The sequence below is a fragment of the Dermacentor andersoni genome, chromosome 7, assembly GCF_023375885.2.
Source record: "Dermacentor andersoni chromosome 7, qqDerAnde1_hic_scaffold, whole genome shotgun sequence".
In the NCBI taxonomy this organism is placed as follows: domain Eukaryota; kingdom Metazoa; phylum Arthropoda; class Arachnida; order Ixodida; family Ixodidae; genus Dermacentor; species Dermacentor andersoni.
Window position 1 is genome coordinate 111,530,456 of NC_092820.1, and position 19,244 is coordinate 111,549,699.

The 19,244-nt window shown below is 43.7% G+C and overlaps 1 long non-coding RNA gene across 1 annotated transcript in view; it reads right to left on the reverse strand.

Annotated features, from left to right (window-relative positions):
• The window catches only part of LOC129385657 (uncharacterized), a 29,268-nt gene extending 19,030 nt beyond the window's left edge, over nt 1–10,238 (reverse strand). The window contains exon 1 of the long non-coding RNA XR_008613144.2: nt 10,145–10,238. This is a non-coding gene — a long non-coding RNA (uncharacterized lncRNA). The remainder of the gene's footprint in view (nt 1–10,144) is intronic.
• Between the last annotated feature and the right edge of the window lie 9,006 nt (nt 10,239–19,244).

The following is a 19,244-nucleotide window of genomic DNA, read 5'->3' on the forward strand; positions in this document are numbered from 1 at the left end:
CTGCCCGGCTAATGTCATGACGCCTTATTAGGTCTATGAACTTGTTGATGCTAGATTCTGGCAAGTTCACTGGTATGGAATGGGAGCGGTAAGAAGCGCATTAAAGTAAGGCATGGCATATATGGTCATGTTTGTGTTATGAATTAATGCACTGGATTACGAAAAAAATGGCCAGGCTTAGCTTGGTTAAGCCAAGAATGCGTTGCATATTGTGTTGGGGCCCAGCTTTTCCTCCGGCTGTCGTGACGTCAGGTCACGTGGTTGCGCTAAAAGTCAATGGTGGCTGCCCGGCCGCGCCCAAGGGCTGAACTGAGTTATTGCAATATGCAACGCATAAAACTCTAGAGTAGGGGTATGAGCCACTATGGTGGCTCATACCCCCAATGGTGGCCGCGCGGCCGCGCCCAAGGGCTGAACTGAGTGATTGCAATATGCAACGCATAAAATAAGCAGAGGGAAATCGCACGCTGAGAGGACCGATAAACATACAGTGCGACGTAATTTGAAAAATAGTATTGAAACGTCCAAGAATTTAGAAGACAGAAAAAGATTGAATCGTCGCGACGGCACATCACAGTCGCCGTAGGCATCGACGTCTCTATTCTATCTATCTATCTATCTATCTATCTATCTATCTATCTATCTATCTATCTATCTATCTATCTATCTATCTATCTATCTATCTGTCTGTCTGTCTGTCTGTCTGTCTGTCTGTCTGTCTGTCTGTCTGTCTGCCTGTCTGCCTGTCTGTCTGTCTGTCTGTCTGTCTGTCTGTCTGTCTGTCTGTCTACCAATCTATCTATCTATCTATCTATCTATCTATCTATCTATCTATCTATCTATCTATCTATCTATCTATCTATCTATCTATCTATCTATCTATCTATCTATCTATCTATCTATCTATCTATCTATCTTTTATGCCTACACAATGGCTCAAGTTGGACTCCTGCTTGGGTCACTAGGCATGGGCTCCTGGTCGTCTTGCGTCGTGGTCGTTCCCTTGTTCATCATTACACCTTCGTGATATCTCACTCTCGTCTTGCATTCGTCGTCACGGCTCCTATCGCGACCCAGTGGCAAAAGTTGCCCAACAGGCTAAGCCACCGTATGTGGGCTCGTGGTCGTCATGCCGGCGTTGCCTTTTCAACTCCGTCGTTGCAGCTTTGTCATCCGACACTCGTCACGTCGCGGTCGTCACGCCGCCGTCGCCATACCGTTGTCATCCTGCCATCGCTGTCAGGTTACCGTTTCACCATTGTCATCATTTCAGTACCGCCATCCCATTGTAGTCATGCCATCTTGTGGAGTTTGCGGTTTGGTCCCCAACCTTTATGATTACTTTTCTGTCTGATAAGAAATAATAATACATCCTGGCCCCACTGGCCAGTGTGTTTAGCCTCCGTAAACTGCTGTATGCTTGACGTTATCGAACGCCCCTTCAAGATCCAAGGCGAGGATAGAAGTTGCGTGGGGCTGGTATAAACACCTCCTTCTTCAACTGAAGTAGGATGTCCTGGGTTGAGAGGTGTGGACGGAACCTTATCATCGTTGTTGGAAGTTGCCCTTCAGTCCTCCGGGAATGGTTGTAGCCGGTTGAAAAGGATGTGCTCTAGGAGCTCCCCCCCCCCCCCCCCCCGCACGAAGTGAGGGAGAAGCATGACTGAAGTGGTAAGGAGAAGCGTCATCATTGCGTGCGAAACACTTGTGCAGGGTGTCGTATAGTGGGCTGGGCACAGCATATGTGCTCTTTAGGTGAGGACGCTCGTGAGGCGTGATCGACCAGATAAAGTAATAAAGGCGCGCTTCCATCGGTCCGGTGACGACATGGGATATCTATCGGAGAGATGATGAAACTGGAGCTATAGAATGCAGGCGAGACCTTGCGCGTACAAGGAACGCGCGGATAACACACGCAACCAGAGAACGGCCTCTGCGTGCAGTATTGCGTCACCGTATCTGCTCCGTCGAAGCGATTCCTATCACCACGGTCACCTACTTTCGCGCGTCACTCACTCATTTAGGATTTCCCGCAAAGCGCCGGTTTTTTTCTCCAAATACGCTTGTGCTCACCAGTACAACCAATGCTTCTAAATTACGGCTGATATAATCATAATGTCGTTCCCACAAACACGTCTCGTATGATGTTCTGATTATTGCATGGTGCAATGTGTTGTTCCCCATTGTGCTTTATGCTTTCTGTACAGTGTAGGTTGTCAGATGCAAAATAATGTTCCCCTCGAGGATAACCCTTACCGGATAATATTTCTTGGTGTTATACTATCACTACACTATGTGGCAATGCTGTGTCTTTTTTTTAAGGTTTTTTTTATACATATATTTTTATGTGCATAAAAATGGAGAAAAAAATGGAGCTGGGCAGGTCATGTAATGCGCTGGTTAGATAACCGTTGGACCATTATGGTTCCAGAATGGGTAACAAGAGGAGGGAAACGTAGTCGGGGACGACAGAAGACTAGGTGGAGCGATTACATTAGGAAATTCGCGGGCGCTATTTGGAATCGGTTGGCGCAGGACAGGTGTAATTGGAGATCGCAGGGAGAGGCCTTCGTCTTGCAATGGACATTAAACAGGCTGATGATGATGATGATGGTAGTGCTACTCGTAAATGAGTCCCGCTAGCTTAATTGGGTAGCAAGTGACACTATGCCTGTTTCATTGCTATACATGGCTCATGAACTGTGTAGTAACTGCAACTAGCGGCGCCGTTACTAACTGCCCTTACTAGAATGTTTGTTAAGATTGTCGCACGCAGTTGTTAGCTTTTCGTCAGTAACTGACAAAACTTTTTTTTTAAAAGAATGTATGCCTGAAGTACTGTCGTGGTGCACAAACCCTTTGTGCTGCCAGGTGTCGGTCAAGTAGTTAGGTTTATCGTAATTTAGAAACTGGGGGAGTGGCTATGTCGCCGGAATAGAGGTTAAAAAATAGCGACATGACTGAAGCGGCATGCAGGAGTACTGTCGTCACGTAGAAGTCATTAGTGTAGCTGTATGATGTGCTAGAGCCTGGACAGGTTTTGCAAAGGACTTCTTGATATGCTACATTGTTGCAAGACCTTTTAAAGCGAAGCTTTCTTTACGTAATCCCGCCCTCCTACTCGCCCGCGTTGGTCAGTCGGTCTGTCACCTGATAGGGTGTAGCTAACCGGTTCATACAGGCCAGACCTGACGGGACGAACAGTGCTAGTGAGTGCACTGGTCTTGTGCGAGTAAAGCATTAAGCCATGACATAAAATCTATATCTGTGCTCTCCACTCATAGGTATCACTAAAGCGCGGGACTACATACTTTATTTTAAGAGGCTCACATCCTAGCTTTGTCGCACTACAAATGGACAGACGACGAATATGTGAACGTACGCAGTCTGTCAAATATTTGCATACTAAAATGAATAATTGCAACAAGATTTATTTTCAGTTGTTCTGCTGGCCTGGGCTTAATGGTATTCACTTTTAATGATAAAAATAAGTCTCAAATATGTGCGTAGTTTCGCGGTAGAAATACAGCTAGAAACCACTACATACTTGTGGGAGGGCGCAAACGAAGGAAGCTCTATTTTACATAAATACAGTGATGTACTTGTTCACTAGAAGACAAAAAGGGGCAGACTATTGGGAATGATAAAGCTAATATTTACATTTTACTGTTTCACTGATGTCGGATTGCAAGCTTGAAGGGCCATTATCATGAGGAACATCACATAGGCGCTGGGCAAGTTAGCTTTGTATTCAGATTTGACGTGCTTCATTTTCGGAATGTATTTGTTAACGTAGGTGCATTCCGCCGAAAACTATAGCTTATTAGTTAGTTAGATAAATTGGGTTTATTGGCGCAAAAGCGACTAAGGCTTTTCTGCGCCAGACACAGGGTGATAAAATTTCGTTATTAAATGCGGCATACCCTGTAGTAATTAAAGCTTACCTAAAAAGTATGTTTCATCTAAAAAGCCGATTATATCAGGCAAAGTATCAGTGAATCACCTCCTGTCATCAACACCGGGTGAAATGGGCTGTGTGATTTGTACAATACACAGAAGTACTTTTGTCTATGCGTTGCAAGATGTGGACACGCGATTAGAATGTGTAATACTGTTAACGGTTCATTGCATTTGTCACATGTTGGTTATTCCTCCACTCTCAATAAGTAATTATGTGTGGTTCGCGTGTGGCCTATCCGAAGTCGACAAAGAATTACTTCGATGAAGCGTTGGCCGTGGTAGCATGTCTCCAACTCCCCAAGGACAGATTTAATGAGTTGAAACTTACTGTTGTGTTCCAATTGCCATTCGCGTTGCCAGTTGGAGAGTAGTGCCTTGCGAACAGGTTGACTCCACCCCTAAAAGTTATGTGAACTTTTGAAACATTGAGATTTCTTGCCGTTGCTGCACATTCATCTGCTTTTTCATTTTCGGGGATCCCAACGTGGCTTGGGACCCACCAGAAACGAACGGTTTGGTCTTTACTTAGGTGTGTTAGTATGTGCAGCATGTCGCCTATGATTCGTTCGTACTGAGATTGTGTCTTCAGGGCCTTAAGTGCACTGAAAGAATCTGTATAAATTAGATTTTTTTGTGTTTGGCGTTTATAATCTTATGTAGTCTCATCTATAAGGCATAACACTCAGCAGTGAAAACTGATACATGCTGCAGTAGTCTGACTGTGTGTTCCCAGTTAGCTTCAATCACGCTGCTTCTGACATAAGGGGGCATCTTCGAGCCATTGAGGTAAAATTTCGTGTAAGTGTTTTACGTGTCTTTCAATGTGCGAAATTGCTGTAGTGTGTCTTCACGAGGTGTATCTTGTTTTTGAGATGTGTCAATGAAAAATCGTGAAATTTCGTGAAGTTGTTCTAAGGAGCTATTCTAGTTGACCTTTGCACGACAGAAAGTGCTTCAGTAGGGATATTGTAGGCACGGCATTTTTCTTCAAATCTAAGTATCAGTGGTCTTAGAGCATTTGGCTTGCTTGTGTAGTGTATACTCGTTTGTCGCAGTGCGTGATAATGTTATGGCAAATATGGTCTAGCGTTGAGCGAACTGTTAAAACGTATGTCAACATGAGCTGCGCTCTTCTCTGATCTAAAGACGGCTCGTACAAACTGGGATTGGGCGAGGTCCTATTGGCACCGGTTGCTAAGCGTAATGCTTTATTATGCACGGGATCTAACCGCTGAAGGTACGATTGTCTGGCTGAACCTTATGCTATGCATTCATAGTCTAGTTTGCTACGTACCAGATAATGTTAAATATGTAGGAGGAATTTACGGACAGAACCCTAGTGTTTCCGAGACAGGACTTTTATGACATTGAGTGCGTTGTTTGTTTTAACCTGTAGGTTATTAATGTGTATAAGAAATGTTAGTTTCTTATTCACTATGACCCCTAAAAACGTGTGTTCTTGTTTGACTGGCAGTATCATTTCATTAAGTTTTAGTACCGGGTCCAGTTGCAAGCCCCTCTTCTGAGAAAACATTACGGCAACAGTTTTTTTAAGACAAGAACGGGAACTGTTTGTATTAGCCCATTGTGTCAATTTGTTTAGAGTTATTTGGATCTGCCGTTCACATGTTGCTATGTTAGATGCGCGGAAAGCAATGTGAAGATCATCAACGTAAAGAGAATGCATAAAGTTAGATGGTATGGCCTTGCTAACACAGTTTATTTTAACCACAGTGTTGTACTTAAAACACAGCCCTGAGGCATACCGTTTTCTTGGGTGAATACACATGACAGCACCCTTCCAAGACGCACCTGAAATGTTCAATCGGACATAAAGTCAAAAAGGCACTTCAGCATTTTGCCCCGAATCCCTAAGCCATCCAAGTCACTCAAAATACAGAATCTCCATGTGCTGTCATATGCCTTCTCCAAATCAAGAAGGATAGCTAGGCAGTGTTGTCTGTGTAAAAAGGAACTGCGTATTGTGTGTTATAATCGGGCGAGGGGATCAATTGTACAACAACCCTTTTTATAACCAAATTGATGTATGTTTAAGCACTTTATGTTTCAAGGGCAAAAGATAATCTGCTGTTCACCACTCATTCGTATGACTTTGCCAAACAACGGGTGAGAGCAATGAGGTGGTAGCTGCTGGGGAATGTTGGGGTTTCTCCAGATTTTAGAAAAGGTATAATTACGGCATGTTTCCATGTGTTTGGCACTTAAGCAGTTTCCCAGATTGTGTTACAGAGTTTTAGTAATGGTTTTATTGAGGTTTCTGATAGGTGGGCAAGCATGGTGTAGTGGATGCGGTCCATGCCAACTGCAGTTTTCTTTCCAGCGGAAAATACAATACTAAATTCTGGCAGTTTGAGGGGAGCGTTGATCGGATGCACCTGTTGGTAATCTCTGTTTTTCAGCACAGTTTCTGTACGTTAAAAATGTGTCCATGTACCTGGCTGAACTTCATACTCTGTAGAAGTGTTCCCCCAGAATGTTTGCTTGTTCTTCGACTGTTGTTTGTGTACCAGGACTTGAGAGTAAGGGAATTGTGTAATATGAGTAATCCCCGTTCAATATTTTTTACCTGTTCCCACATACGTTTAGAGATGTCTGAACTATTAATTGAGGAGACATATTTCTGCCAAGAGCGTTTTTCGGCTTGTCTACGAACGTATCGTGCATGGGCTGTTTTCTATTTAAAGCTAAGGAGGCTGTTGTAAGTTGGGTATCTACGAAGATTGTCCCAGGCCTTATTCTCTTCGTTTCTTTTTGCCATAGTACAGTCCTCTCCACCACAGGTTTAGTTTCGATGTTCTCCTGTAGGTTGGGGCATAGCTCTTTCAGCTGCCGTGATTATGCAATTGGTAAATATTTTAAAATTTATTTATTAATTTATTTAAAATATTATTTAAAATTTTCAGCGCCCGACGTAAGAAGGTTGACGCCGCTATCACTTGCAATGCTATGCAGCTCTTGAATTTCGCAGAAAGGCGCGCTCGTAAAGTTCACCTGCCACAATACGCCGCCCGGATGTTGTGCTGCTTTGCTTGTAGACGTTCGTCGGAATTTGGGGACGCGAGTAGCTTCATCGTTTCTTAACGTGTTCAGTGAAAAGTAGTGAGTTACTACCACCAGATAATTGTTTACTTTCGTTTTTTTCCTGCGACTGACTGCGCTGGCCGACGGGCTTGGCGTTCGACGATAGGACCGGAACTTTAGACCTAAAGGTTTCATCCTGCTCCAAAGAAAGTAGGTTCTGTGCACGGGTGAGGGTTCGGCACCAGTACAGCTGACCTTTTCCTGCATCGATTTCTGCGCTGAAAGCTCCTAGAGCCCATCAAGTCGAATGGTGGGCATTTGATTATAGAGGTCTAATGGCAGGCCGCCAAAACAAATTTCGAGCTTTCAAAAACGAAATCTCATTCTCTTTTGAACGGATATGGCGTCACATTATTTTTTCTTTCACCGAAGTGTTCCCTCGTCATACAGATGGTGCTAAGCCTCATGAACCGATGATGAATTGCCATACTTTGAGCGTATGCGCTTCTCTGGAAGCTTCGCTACCAGGTATATTTACCTTCTTGCCTCCGCCGAGGGGCCTTAAAGGTCCTAGCACTCAGCATCGGCACAACCCCCAGAATCCCATTTTCCCCCCGACACGGCTTAGCCGCGCACGGTTAGACGCGGGAGAGTCCCACCCTCGTGTGCTCAGGTACGTGGTCTCGCAACACACTAAACGCCCGCTGACGCAGACGCCCCTGAAAGAACTATCACATATCCTTGAGCAAATACGGGTATGCAAACTTATCAGACCTGGGATCTTTGTTGCACTTTACCAGATTTCCCTTTCTAGTATTTTTTCTTCAGAGGGGCACTTGGCTGCACCAATAACATCCATATAAAATGCACTTGAAATGTATCGGCGTGGCCGTTAAACAGATTCTTTACATTTTTAATTCCCTCAGTTGTGCGATAGACATCAGCAAAGTGCTCTGTAATTTTTTTTTTTGCAAATTCATGAGGACACCACAAATGACAATGACCATTCCGGCTCAGCCGTTGCGCACAATATTGCGCAATACCGGAGGTGCTCTTATATTTATGCTTGACTATGACTCTCCAAAAGAGGCTGTTTCACCTGCAGTCCTTGACGTAAGCGTAAATGTGAATCAACGGTATTCCAGGTAAAATTCATTTGGCATCTAACGTGCACGGCTGCGAGTATACATCGTTTAGCAGCTGGAAGGTTAGATGGCAGTAGGCTACAGTCGTCGCGAGCAGCAAGTTCAAGAACGATGGTCGTGGCCATAAGACTGGTTGACGGATGAGGTTGACGGATGCACTCGAACGACTTCTGGAGACACAGCACACACACACACACACGCACACTTTGGTATCGGGCACGAGACTATGCAAAAACTACTGTAGCAGCTAAGAAATATTCGAGAAGAGGTCAAGCATGCATAGCTTAATGAAACCAGCCAGGATATATGGGCAGAAGAATAACGCGAGGGCATGCCATCAATCTTTGACCACACTGATTCGCTGATGACCACCACTTCATCGGTAACTGATGAAACCCTGGACAGTGACCTGCAATTGTAATTACACGGACGACCAGATTGACACTAGCAGAATAGGCGACAGCACGCAGGACGCAGCAGCGAATGAAACGTACCCTTTGCGGTGTATGCCATTAAAGGTTTAGTGCCGAAGTTCATCTTCAAAGGCACCGTTCTTGAGGGTTGTGAAGGTGCGGCCAAACTAGCCAAGAATACGCGAACAAAGTAAGCCAGCTGCTTTCTTGAGCAGCACGCTGCGGCAGCAGTAAACGACGAAGGTGTGAAACAGGCAGTTACTTTGACAAAAGTATGCGGGGATGAAGAGAGCGCTATGGGGCGTTATCGTGAGAAAACTGAAAAGTGGCAGATTGTCTTCGCCTCCGTCGACTGATTAAGAGATAGTGACCTCAAAGCCTTCTTTTCCTATGACGGAAAAGTGTTGAGATAGCCGAGATGCTGGCGATTGCTAATCGGAATGACAAATCAGCAGCCGCCTCTCCGTGATGATGCAGCGTGGCTGTAGGTGCCGGACTCGTCACTGATGCTCTGCGCCTCTCGGCGCAAGCGGGGCTACGGGTTCATAAGACAACACCAAGAAGGATCCAGTTGCTACTGACCATCGCGGCAAGCGCATGTGCATGAGGCGTGCGCCCCGCAGAGGCCAATTTTAATGAATCAACTGAAAGTAACGAATATAGAAACCATGGACAAGTTTGTTTATGGGTGCTGGATCTATTGTTTTCGCGATCGATTCTTTCCAGTTTAGAAAGTTCATTATTGAAATGACGTTTTGTTTGAAAATTCAAGAATAATCTTAGTCAAGGAGCGGATGAATACCTATGACGAGGGAGAGGGAGATACTTTATTGAGAGCTGCAGATATTATTTAAGATAAATAGGACGAAAAGGGACGTGTACATAAATAGAAGATAATAGAGGAATGAAATGAAGGAAAGGATGCCAGCGTATTGCGAGAAGGGTACGGGAAAGAACTGGATGCAGAAAATATGCTTGCTTATAAGGAACTACCTACAGGCGTGTTTTTTCACTACATTAACTTTCAGCATGTCAGATTTTGTAAAAACAATAATATCTGAAATCATCGTGGCCATACCGCACAAGACGTACAGCGAGGAAAAGAACAAGACAAGGCGCAGATTCCTACTAAAATTTATTGGCACGTGCACGAACATATAACCGGGATAACGATTTTATCACACCAAAAGTTAGTTAACAAGCAACAAAATGAAAATCATGATGTATCCAGTAAATTAACTTCATTTGGCGACAATCTGATGGATGTTTGGCTTATGCAGTCATCAACCGCTCTGATAATCTGTTAAGCTTCGATAATCACTATATTGGGAGCATGCTTATTCTGAACTTGGTTTCTTGTAACTTAGGATAAGCACCGGCACATGTGCCTGTGCATAGCCGAATGAAATAAATCACTCGTTTTTATGGCAGACGGAAGCTAGACCAAGTTCTTGCTCTGGTAACTGCCCATTTGTCATATGGTTTACCACGTGACAAAACTGATTTTGTCGTTGCATGCGGTTTTGCGAGCTGACATGCCTGCTCTAGAAGACCCTCCAAGAGACGCGATAACCAGCGGCTCACCTTGAATCCTGGATGACATTGTGCGGACGTTCCTCGAATGCAAGCGGTTTCGTAAGACCCTGCGTCTGCCGACAGTTCCTGCTGCCACTGTCGGCGCCGCCGAGATGGTAATTTTGCTGGCCACAAGTCTGGCGTGCGACAACATTGTTTCACCCAGTACAACACTTGAAACAGACACGCATATAGATTATCTCTGCAGCTTGCACAGTTTTGCAAAGATAAGCGAATTGATGGAGGTGAGCGCTTAACCTTGACTTTATTAGCTTTCCATTTCAGAAACAACGCGTTCTGCGTGTACTTGCGCAGTGTACTCACACAAGTAAAGAGCGTTGGGGCACGTTGCCTAAAACGTTCTGAGCTACTAAATATGTCAAGCCCAGAATACGTCTCTAACGGTTTCTAATGATCACTGCCTGTTTTTTCCTGAGATTAGTTCACATATAACTGCTTCTACTTTCACGATCATCACAGCTTAGTGCTGCATTGTTCGCAAGGGCAAAATTTGAACTCAGTGATGCTGCACCTGCACTGAAAACAAAATAATCATTCTGCAAGATGTCAATGTTGTTGACGAAAGCCACGCAAATATAGAAATTGTAGCGAAAAATTGTGCAGACTCCTATTGAACCGATGCGCGGGAAGTAATCTCGTGGTGTAATTCGACAGGGACAAAAGGTATGTGCAGCTCAAGGTTCAAGTGAAATTATGAATGTTTTCCCTTAAGCACCAATTTCAGAACCTGAAGAGCTTGGCCCTAAGCCGACAACGGTATATTCGCACGGCTTGAACAGAGCTATGGTTCAATGCGGTTTTTCTAATCATTGGTTCATGCAATAAGAATGTCCATAGTACATTGGCAGCCACTTGCTACTGCTGATGCCATATGGGGGGGGGGGGATATTGGCCGAATGAAGTTGTAATGTCACACTGAGTACAAAGGGCACAGAGCATAGGCCTGGGTACAACGGGGAGAACCGTGTATTTTGACTTAAAAACTTTCAAGAAGTAGTGATCCGTGGCAAGCACGAGTAGCTTGGATGAGTGAATGACGCAAGTGCAATTTATTTGCCAGTAAAGCATTGACGCCTTCTGATTAGGCGATGTCTTAGACCAAGGATGTTAATAATATCGCGGAGGTCGTTAGCAGTCACGAGTAAAAAAACTCGGTACAAAATTTGGCTACGCGCGTCATCATCATCATCATCAGCCTGGTTACGCCCACTGCAGGGAAAAAGGCCTCTCCCATACTTCTCCAACTACCCCGGTCATGTACTAATTGTGGCCATGTTGTCCCTGCAAAGTTCTTGATGTCATCCGGCCACCTAACTTTCTGCCGCCCCTTGCTACGCTTCTCTTCCCTTGGAATATAGTCCGTAACCTTTAATGGGCCATCGGTTATCTTCCCTCCTCATTACATGTCCTGCCCATGCCCATTTCTTTTTCTTGATTTCAACTAAGATGCCATTAACCCGCGTTTGTTCCCTCACCGAATCTGCTCTTTTCTTATCCCTTAACGTTACACCTATCATTCTTCTTTCCATAGCTCGTTGCGTCGTCCTCAATTTAAGCAGAACCCTTTTCGTAAGCCTCCTATTTTGTGCCCCATACATGAGTAGTGGTAAAACACAGCTGTTATACACTTTTCTCTTGAGGGATAGTGGCAACCTGCTGTTCATGATTTGAGAATGCCTGCCAAACGCACCCCAGCCCATTCTTATTCTTCTGGTTATTTCAGTCTCATTATCCGGATCCGTGGTCTCTACCTGCCCTAAGTAACTACGCGCGTAGATTGCCTTTAATGCGAAATCGTTATATGTCCCATGAGACATATAACGGCGTGATCAAGCGATGGTATCAAAAATGGCCGATGGCGCAAAGAGTAAAAGCACGTCAAGGAATGCTCGAATCGACGTCGCATTTTTCAGGCACGTTCCTGTAAACAAATTATTGCTTTAGAAAAGAAACAAATTGTAAATTTCGGTTTGTGTGGAAATGGGGGTGCGAGACTAGCACGCTTCCCTATCGCCACGCCAACTGTATGGTAGCGCATGACTAAAGGTGTGACTAGTGCGTCAGTCATTGCGCACGTGACGTCACAGCCATCTTGCTGAGTAAACGTGCAGTCTAGTGCGTGCGTCGTTGGGAGCGTGGTGGCGCAGCCAATGGGGAGGAGGTGACGTCATCGGCGCCTTTATGATCTCAGTCTTACTACAGAAGATAGTATATTGTATAGCGACGGTAATTAGTGATAATTATGGGTACTTAATGTGAATTAAAATGAATTTAGGTGAATTAAAGGGAATTAGAGTGAAGTAATGTGAATTAAACGCAGAACAAGTTATAGTAAGGTTATTTAAGGTGGAGTAAATTGAAAAAGGTGGAGTAAAGTGAATGAAGGTAGATTAAACTGGATTAAGGTACATTAAATTTGGTACAAGTTAAAGCAAGGGGCACTAAGGTAGGGTCGTGACGTTAAAATAAGGTGACAACGTGGAGTATGGTGAATCAAGGTGAAGTAAAGGGAATGAAGGTGAGTTAATGTGGATCTGAATGCTTTCGCGTTCAAGTGACGTAAGGATACTTAACTGACTAAATTTTTTGATGTTCCTTGAATTCTTGATATTAAAAACCAGCCGCAAGAACAGTGACGCTCGGAAGGAAACACAACAACGGCGACTGTGATCTGAAACTCCTCGCAATGATGAGAAAGGTGAAAAGCAAGGACACAAGGAAAATCCAAGAAACTATATTTGCATACAGAAAGTAGCACCGAGCCGTCAACAACAAACAGATATCATCACTCTGAAAATATGTCTTTTCAGACATGACAGTTCATGTTATGACGGATAATGACACGCTGGCTCATATGTCTCTTGCCGCCATTCTTCATATGCGCGTTCATCAAACATAAGATGATTTGCTTGATTCTTGTGCGTGAATACAATCTCGATGTCTTCAAATCTCGAACTTTTGAAGTGTCCGCAGTGTCAGATGGATTTTTGAGATTGGAAGGGATGGTTCGATGGTGTCCTTGCAGCCAGTGACCAGTTGCCGTCATTCAGAATGTAATTGGGTCGGCTACATATTTGTCCGAATTAACTGCAGTGACCAATAATTAAAAGAAAATTGAACAACTTCTCCAACACTGCGTTCCACAAACGTTTTAGTATATCGCACATAGCATGTGTTAGGTCATCTTTATTTTTTCGTTGAAGTGGTTTATGCACGCCAGCGTAGGTTCTTTCTAACCTATTAGGAGCAGTACAATGACGTTAAGGCCACATGTACTACCTACGTTATTATGTGTCTTGAAAAAGAGAATAAATATATAGTATACACAGAACTCTATTCATCTCGCCCACTCATCTTTGTGCTAGATTAAGTGAAGAAGAGCACGTGATGTACCTTTCACACGCTTGGAGGCGGTGGCTTAGAAACAAAGTGAGGAACTACTGTTGTTAAAAGCGTGACCTGCCTGCTGAGAGTGAAGTTTACCCTATGCACACATTCCCTGTGGAGGCAAGATTTGAGGCAAGGCGTGGAAATTTTGTTCATTGCAGTTATGTAGAATTTCGGAGTTCTGCAAAGTCAAGGACATATTGGTGCACTGGTCGGTGCATACCTGTTAGCATAACTGTCAGCGCAAAAGAAAAAAGAAAAGAAACACAAAATGGCATTGACCCGTTGTGAAATATCTTGATATAGGTCGTGTGGTTGAGGGTTTTTTTAGCCAACAAGTCCAGCAAAGATGTTGCATGATATCGGGCAGCGTTTCCAACGCACAGGATCTTCTAGAAAATTCAAGGTAATATGCACATACAAAAGCTCCTTGGCTATGACAATTTGTTAGTGAATTTTAAGCCCACATTCTTTTTGCTAAATGTTGTAGTTACGCGCCCAGTATTCCTATGTACTGCATTATTATAAAAGGAAATCAAGCAATCCTCCGCATAGCCTGATTCGTCGCAGGCACGGTAATACAAAACGAAGTAACCGCGATTTTTTCTAAAAACAAATCGCTAAGGAGAATTGAAACTTTTGAAGTTATCAAGCGTCCGGGTTTGTCCAAATGCACCACGTCTTTCCACCCCACCATAGGGCACTTACGTAAATGTATACAATATATGCAGGAAAGCCTCCCTACTAATGTCCAACTCCCAGCAAAGATGACTTTGTGTTCGTGTAACCGACATCAAATTTTTCAAATTTTGAACAGTCATCGACTCACTCTTCTACCCCTCAGCAGCCACAAAAAGCTCAACTCTCTAGTAAGTCGACCCGAATTAATTAATGAAATTGCAATGTAAACCGAGCGCCTTAATGTATAGTAAAAGGCAGCGTACTCTGCAATTTATCCCTTCCCTCTTGGCTACCGGACACCTTCAGTTCAATACAATTCAGCTTTATTCAACATCTCTCAGACGTTTGGAGCACATATTAAAAGCCCGAAAAGGCTTGACTGGGTCCGTGCACAAGAGCACGTCATACAGCGGTATCAATTGCATACATGTAGAGGAGAAAATAAGTATGCCGGAAATGCAAAAAAACTTCAGGATATTGCGGAATACAAACAAGTGACCAATATGCGCATAAGAGAAATTAATAAAATATGCAAAATTATTGCGAGAAGTTTACTGGATGGGAAACGAAGAAAGTAAGCAACACAATTAGTGTTTCAACAAAAGATAAAACAATGGAGAGTTATACATATATGCTTCGTAGCTCATTCAAGGAAATATATTCTACATCCGTGCCATTTTTGGCCAAATCATTTGACAAGGTTGGGAATGTGTACCAAAGTGGTAATGTGTGTGGTAAGCACTTGCTTACCACACGTCGTGCGGCATTTATCAACTTTGCATGTTTCGGGATAGCGTGTTATTTGGAAATATGGTTAACCACTCTGCCTTTCACCTCTTGTTTTTCTTCCTCCTTCTTCCCTGTATGCCATAGCGACAAAGCTGAAAATATAATAACAAAGAAACAAAGTATCTATTCCATGAAAAAAAAAATATGTAAAGAAACACAACCGGATTCAGCGATATCTTCGGTTCGCAACTCATTTACTGCGACCGCAGCTTTCCCCTACAGACAAAATCGGTATTTTGCTTTCTTGCTTACTTGTTCATAAAAAAAAACTGCCCTCAGCAAAAACTGGCAAATAGCGAAGAATCGAGTGCTTATATATATAATAATAATATTTAAAAATGGTATTGTTTAGACAAATCATGCTTTCTTCGTGATGCACGCAACCTCACTTATGTTTCGTATATTTAGCACTGCATGGTTTACTGTGTTGCATGCTACATCGTATTTCAAATGCATGTACATACTTCAGTACTGTCACCTTGTCTTCATTTAAGCGGACTCATTAAATTGCGTCCGAAAGTATATTTTATTAGGTTTTAGTTCACAGCTGGCCAATGTCTTATGACCTTTTAACTTTTTTCTACACAGCTCGAACGAGAAGAAGAGGAGCCGAGGGGCCAACTTTTTATTAATCGTATCATAAGAACCCAACAAAAAAAAAGACATCAAGACCAACATAGGGGAAATTACTTCTACTTACTAACAGAATTAATGGAAATGAAAGTGGATGAAAAAAAAAAAAAACTGGCTGCAGGTGAACTACGAACCCTCGTCTTCGCATTACGCGTGCGATGCTCTTATCAATTGAGCTACCGCGTCGCCGTTTTCCCACCCACTATCTGGGGTGTTTATGTTTTACAACTAGAACTAACCCTGGGAGTGTTAGCCAGCGCCACCATTCACAAACCTAGGCGGCGGATGTGGAACATCCTTTCTGCCGTGAAGAGTAGAAACTTGGCTAACCAGCAAGATATCGACCCGCAAAATATTGCCAGCGAGTGCAGCTCAATTATGTGTAATAAGACAACAACAACAACAACAAAAAAATAGAACATTTACATGTGATGCCTTACCACAGAGAGATAAAAAGTACCGAGATATTTTATTGAATGAGTGCATATTATGCAAGGCCTTCCTTAAATTTCTTAAATTTCCATGTATAACCTTACCCCATCCTTGGACAGTACGTTGTTTGTCACGTGATGCTTCGGCTTACGTAACGGAAACTTGTGACAGACAAGTCGCGCCAGAAAGCGTAGCTCTACTAAGCGGAATCAAAGAATGACTCACGAGGTAAAACCTCTAGATGCAATGTCGGCTAAACGTCCTAATGCAAGAGCGCACAATATTCAGCTGGTTTTTTGATACTTGCAAAGTTCATGTATTCGGGTTACCGAAGTTTGTGCCATATATGTGTACTAGACACATAGCATGTGCCTCTGGATGAATGCCGCTAGATAGGGGCTCCTAGCAAGTGCTTAATGTTGGCCAGTCTTCAAGGAAACTTATTGTACATATGTGCCGTACTTTTCTGCGCAGATGCCTTTGATCATAATTTCTCTCCACCTCCCACCTCCACCCCATGGGCATCATACATCATCTTTGTGCTCGTTAGATCCCAGTATTGACGTCTTGCAGGTGTCTCCGCCGCAAGAGAAAGAAAAAGGGGAGTGGAGTTAGGTTTTTAACATTTTTGGAGCAATCACTAAATGCACCAGCTTTGTCTCGGCCTTAAAGGGACACTAAAGGTAAATGTTTGGTCAACGTGGACTGTGAAAACACCACTCAAGGAGCTTCACAGAGCATGTTTCGTGCCAAGAAAAAATTTATTTCAAGTTGAAATTGCGGCCGAAGGGCCCGCGTATGTTTAGGGCTATTCAAGCTGCCTGCCCCCGAGCGGGAAGTTGTGACGTTTCACAAATCACCACCGCCCTTTACTGCCGTTGGTAAAGAAACGGCGCCCGACAGACATCGCTACGGCTTTTAGTCATGGGGAAAGCGAGCCAACACAGATCGCTTTATTCGCCGCCGCTGCTGCTCTTGGTCAAGTGGCGTGGGCCATTCGGGCATCCCGCGATATTATCTGAACGCGGAATTCTCTGCTACTTCGAGTGTGTGTGAGGTTCGCGAGCCAGCAATATCAGCGAAGCACTACACGAGAAGGAAATTACTGAAATGCAATCTTTGTTCGACGACTGCTGTTCGCACTTGTTGCTATCCCCTGTTTGCTCCAGGTATGTTTGCAGAGCAACCGGAGCTGATAGGCTATCTGCGTTTCTTGAAATTTGCTACAATCTATCGTTCGGGCAAAAACGATAAGCCTGCAGCCACCAACTTATCCTTTGTCTCGATTGTTGTGATCTCACGAAAAAACGTTGCGTCCGCTGCTGTGTGACATTTTCACAAGGGGACCGACTGTGTTGCCCGGCATTTGACATTGTGTGCAGACTAGTCACTATAGTAGAAGTACAAAATTACAGAACAAACATTAGCTAGTGCACCTATGAAGTAGAAAATTGGGTGGGCATTATTAAAATCCTCGATCAAGCTCACCCGCCGTGGTTGCTCAGTGGCTATGGTGTTGGGCTGCTGAGCACGAGGTCGTGGGATCGAATCCCGGCCACGGCGGCCGCATTTCGATGGGGGCGAAATGCGAAAACACCCGTGTGCTTAGATTTAGGTGCACGTTAAAGAACCCCAGGTGGTCAAAATTTCCGGAGTCCTCCACTACGGCGTGCCTCATAATCAGAAAGTGGTTTTGGCACGTAAAACCCCAAATATTATTATTATTATCGATCAAGCTCTGATTCACCATAATGCTAGATGGGGAAACGTCGTCGATAAAACGTTTGTAGTAAAAGGGCTTCAGATCGCAACTCGCAAGAACCCCGTTTTCTGACGCCCACGAAGGTGTTTGCGCAGTTAGGACCAATTCTGGTGCCATTAGAAGTGCTGCTAACTTGAACGTCGTATTGGCCGTTGATGTCAAAGTTGTTCAATTGAAGAATTAATCTAAGAAGCGTGCCGACTGTGGAAGAATCAACTGTTTTGTCGAACTCTAACCCATTATATGCATGTAGAACATCTCGGATAACACCAAAGCAGGGAATGTTCATGTACAGTGAGGTTACATCAACAGGCACCAGAAGACACCAATAGGGAATGTCCTGCAGGTCAATGATATCATTTAAAAAGTGGTTCGTGTCATTAATGTACGATGGAAACATGGGAAATGTAAAACATATGAGGTAATCAGCGTAGCGTGAGAAGTTCTCGTTTACCGTACCTATTCCTGGCACGGATGGTCTACCGGCATTGCTGTGTTTGCAAATTTTTGGCAAGATGTAGAACCCACCAGCCACTGGACTAAGATGTATTAACAAACGCAATGCAGGGTCGGTGATTCTTTTCCTCTGCGAGATCTGCAACTGTATCTAAAGATCCTTTTCACCTCTTCCCTGTGATCACAGCTCAAGTGCTGATAGAACGTTTTATTGTTAAGTTGCCTCCGAGCTTCAGAAATGTCGCTACTTGTATCCATAAACACTTCACCCCCTTTATCAGCCGACTTGAATAATAGGTCTTCTCGCTTTGCCAACATTCTTATGGCTTCAGTCCCTTTGACGCTCAGCCTGCGATGGGACGATGACTGTGTCTTTACGTCCCACTGTACTGCTTCGATGTACAAGTTAGTTAGCTAGTTATGAGTCAGCAGATGAAGCTTTTAACTTCTTCCTGCAGGAATTCTTTTCGTTATACAGAGATGCATTCCCATACAAAACTATACAAACATCGAAGAAAGGTCGGGAACCATGGTTTACCAAACAGCTGAGCAGAATGATCACTAAGAAAAATAAGGTGTACCAAACATTCTTACAAAGTCGAGATTCAGGTGATTTCCCGAAGTTCAAGTCTTTTCGTAATAGTCTAAATGGTATATTGCGAAGAGCTAGGGACAATTATCACACGAACATGTCTAGTAGTGTGGCCGACTAAAAGAATACTCTGGAGTAAGTTAAACTCACTATTGGGGTGCTCTTACTCTGGTACCTTTGAGTGTGTATATCTGGAAGGCAGTGCTTGCAGTGGCGTTAAACTAGCAGACAAATTTAATAACTGTTTTGCATCGTTGGTGACTAGCGCCTATGAGTCAGGTGCACTTGAAGGTATAATAGCGTATTTCTTCCATCCTATGGTAATGCCGACATGCTGTCAATTTTTAAACAAATAA